The sequence below is a fragment of the Tachysurus fulvidraco genome, chromosome 11 (genome assembly GCF_022655615.1).
Source record: "Tachysurus fulvidraco isolate hzauxx_2018 chromosome 11, HZAU_PFXX_2.0, whole genome shotgun sequence".
NCBI lineage: Eukaryota > Metazoa > Chordata > Actinopteri > Siluriformes > Bagridae > Tachysurus > Tachysurus fulvidraco.
The window spans coordinates 824438-828095 of NC_062528.1; the positions used below are offsets into that span (position 1 = coordinate 824438).

At 39.6% G+C, this 3658-nt stretch overlaps 1 protein-coding gene across 3 annotated transcripts in view; it reads left to right on the forward strand.

The window, feature by feature from the left end:
- Positions 1-3652, forward strand: part of nyap2a (neuronal tyrosine-phosphorylated phosphoinositide-3-kinase adaptor 2a) — a 36313-nt gene extending 32661 nt beyond the window's left edge. For 2 of the 3 annotated variants that reach the window (XM_027155536.2, XM_047821002.1), the window contains exon 7: positions 1-1651. This exon is cut by the window's left edge and continues 246 nt beyond it. The gene's annotated coding sequence lies outside the window, so the exon portion shown is untranslated. Of the gene's footprint in view, positions 1652-2981 lie in introns of those variants that run through there. The other variant, XR_007144446.1, reaches the window with a different exon arrangement.
- The last annotated feature ends 6 nt before the right edge of the window (positions 3653-3658 follow it).

A 3658-nucleotide genomic window follows, 5' to 3' on the forward strand; every position in this document is an offset into this window, starting at 1 on the left:
AATCAGCTTTCAGGAATCCGGTCTGCAGATGCTGGAACAGTGTGGCGAGGATGGGCGTGGTCAAACCAACGGTGGCTGATTAGCCAATAGGAACAAAGGGAATTTATTTAAAATTCTGTAGCAAATCAACTTAAATCTGAGGGGTTTAGATTTAAGTGTCCTTGGTTTCTTAGCACTGTTTGTATTTCGTATTTTTATATGGAGATAAGGAAACGGTGAAACGACGCTCGGTGCCGTTCGAAAGTCGAGTGGAAACAATTAGCCATGTGATGATATGCAGCCCCTTAAAGATGGTACTTTTCTTCTGTTCCTTCTCTTCTTTACTTTTCTTTCTTTTTCTTCTTTCCTTTTTCTATGTTTCTAAGTTGCATCAACGCTTGTCAGTGTTGAAGAGACAATATATCTATAGCTTATATATGGTGAAAAGAAAAAAAGAAATATGTTAGAATTGAACCGAATATGTGACGATTTTTATATTAGTGTGTTAAAGGAATGTCAGAGGATAATTTTTTTCATAAAGGGATTTAACAAAAAGCACTATTTTAAGAAAAGGAATCTATTTTGGACATGTTGTGATGAAAGCGTGGAGATGGTGGTGGGTCGTTGTCCGGGTCCTGTTGTTGTTGTTGTTGTTGTTCTGGTTGTTGTTGTTGTTCTTGTTGTTGTGTACTCGAGGTGCTGATCTGTCTTCAAATCGAACTCGGCCGCTTCGACGCCTGATCCCTCTGGTGCTTTTGGACTCTTTAGTTTTCTGCTCAAAAGGACAACACCGACTCTGTGGAGAACAAACCTGTGAGGAAGGAAGTTATGGATAAAATGGCTGAGAATAGATGGATGTTAAAGCCTGTGCACTTCATATCATCCCTTTAAGTTATTTCAGGTAATACCACAAAAGATTCCATTGATTTTAATGGGGAAGAAAAAACATTTCTATGAAGCTCAGATTCTGCTTGGTACCACTTTAGTTTATATTTGATTTGATTCGGTCCTGTGTTCACTTTACTATGTTCATTCTACTGTGTTCACTTACCTGTGTTCACTTTACTGTGTTCACTTACCTGTGTTCACTTTACTGTGTTCACTTACCTGTGTTCACTTTACTGTGTTCACTTACCTGTGTTCACTTGTATAGTGTTCACTTACCTGTGTTCACTTACCTGTGTTCACTTTACTGTGTTCACTTACCTGTGTTCACTTTACTGTGTTCACTTACCTGTGTTCACTTTACTGTGTTCACTTACCTGTGTTCACTTGTATAGTGTTCACTTACCTGTGTTCACTTTACTGTGTTCACTTGTATAGTGTTCACTTACCTGTGTTCACTTACCTGTGTTCACTTACCTGTGATCACTTGTACTGTGTTCACTCTACTGTGTTCACTTACCTGTGTTCACTTACCTGTGTTCACTTTACTGTGTTCACTTGTACTGCGTTCACTCTACTGTGTTCACTTTACTGTGTTCACATGTACTGTGTTTACTTGTACTGTGTTCACCTGTACCTGCGTTCACTTTACTGTGTTCACATGTACTGTGTTTACTTGTACTGTGTTCACCTGTACCTGCGTTCACTTTACTGTGTTCACTCTACTGTGTTCACTCTACTGTTTTCATTTGTACTGTGTTCACTCTACTGTGTTCACTTTACTGTGTTCACTTTACTGTGTTCACTTTACTGTGTTCACTTGTACTGTGTTCACTGTACTGTGTTCACTTACCTGTGTTCACTTGTACTGTGTTCACTTTACTGTGTTCACTTGTACTGTGTTCACTTGCACTGTGTTCACCTGTACCTGCGTTCACTTTACCGTGTTCACTCTACTGTGTTCACCTGTACCTGTGTTCACTCTACTGTTTTCATTTGTACTGTGTTCACTCTACTGTGTTCACTTTACTGTGTTCACTTTACTGTGTTCACCTGTACTGTGCCTGTGTTCACTTTACTGTGTTCACTCTAATGTGTTCACTTACCTGTGTTCACTTGTACTGTGTTCACTTGTACTGTGTTCACTTGTACTGTGTTCACTTTACTGTGTTCACTCTACTGTGTTCACTTGTACTGTGTTCACTTGTACTGTGTTCACTTTACTGTGTTCACTTACCTGTGTTCACTTGTACTGTGTTCACTTGTACTGTGTTCACTTTACTGTGTTCACTTACCTGTGTTCACTTGTACTGTGTTCACTTGTACTGTGTTCACTTGCACTGTGTTCACCTGTACCTGCGTTCACTCTACTGTGTTCACTCTACTGTGTTCACTTTACTGTGTTCACCTTTACTGTGTTCACCTGTACTGTACCTGTGTTCACTTTACTGTGTTCACTCTACTGTGTTAACCTGTACCTGCGTTCACTTTACTGTGTTCACTTTACTGTGTTCACTTTACTGTGTTCACTCTACTGTGTTAACCTGTACCTGCGTTCACTTTACTGTGTTCACTTTACTGTGTTCACCTGTACTGTGTTCACCTGTACCTGTGTTCACTCTACTGTGTTCACCTGTACTCTGTTTACTCTACTGTGTTCACTCCTTAATCATTTTATTGCAAATTCTTGTCAACTCTTTTTGTCTTTTCTTCTAAATTCTTCTCTTCTTCTCCTCTTCCTTCTTTGAGGTTGTGAACCTGTTTACTGACCAGGTCTAGGGACACTAATTAGACCAGGTCTAGGGACACTAATTAGACCAGGTCTAGGGACACTAATTAGACCAGGTCTATGGACATTAATTAGCTTTTAATAAACCTAACTACATTACACCATAAACACCTTAGAAATATCCATTTAGTTTTTCATCTTTCCCATAATGAGGAAGACTTTCACACATTCACTCGACACCTGATTGACATTAACACTTACACTGAACATAATTAGAGTTGTAAGGGTTGAACTTACAGATTTATGAATATGGGCTTCATAGAAAATGTTTGGGGAAATTTAACAAGTGTTTGGAGCGTAATATAAAATAAGGTACATCTCACACCAGGTTTACTACATCGGAGCCAGGTTCACTCCAGCCTCTAGGGAAGAGCCATATTTCTGTGTTCAACCGCTCCGGAATTACGGATGAACCAGAATCATGACTTTGAACCACTTGCCTAACAGAAGATGAGATCTTCACTGTACGCCTGAGTGATGCACATCCTGACAAACTCATCCATGTGATTCTGAATCAAACTGAAGTGAATTAGACGAGTGTGGTGTGTAGAATGACTTTACGTGTCACTGATAGATGAAAATGTGAATCAATGCAACACGTTTGTGTCATTCGGTCACAAAAAAAAAAAAAAAAAAAGCAAATACTGATCATCTTTCAGTCACAGAGGGTCCAGTACTCATCGGAACCTTCACGCATGACCACACGCTGTCCTGTGATTATTTATTTATTAATTAATTTATTTATTTTGCACTTCTGAAGGCAAGTCTTGATGTCAGTTTATACATCTGATCGCTCAGGTGTTACAATGCCACGCCCATTAAAGATGGTGGCAGTAAAACAGAAAGCCCCTCCCCTTTGTGCCAGCCACACCCAATTAACCCTGTTCTCCTTTATTCTTTTTAGTGCACACGATTCCTCGTGATTCCACTTACAGAGCTGACATCAATGCAAAACATGTTGCCTTTCAAGACCTGGGTTCACTGTGACTTAAAGTGGTGGCAGAT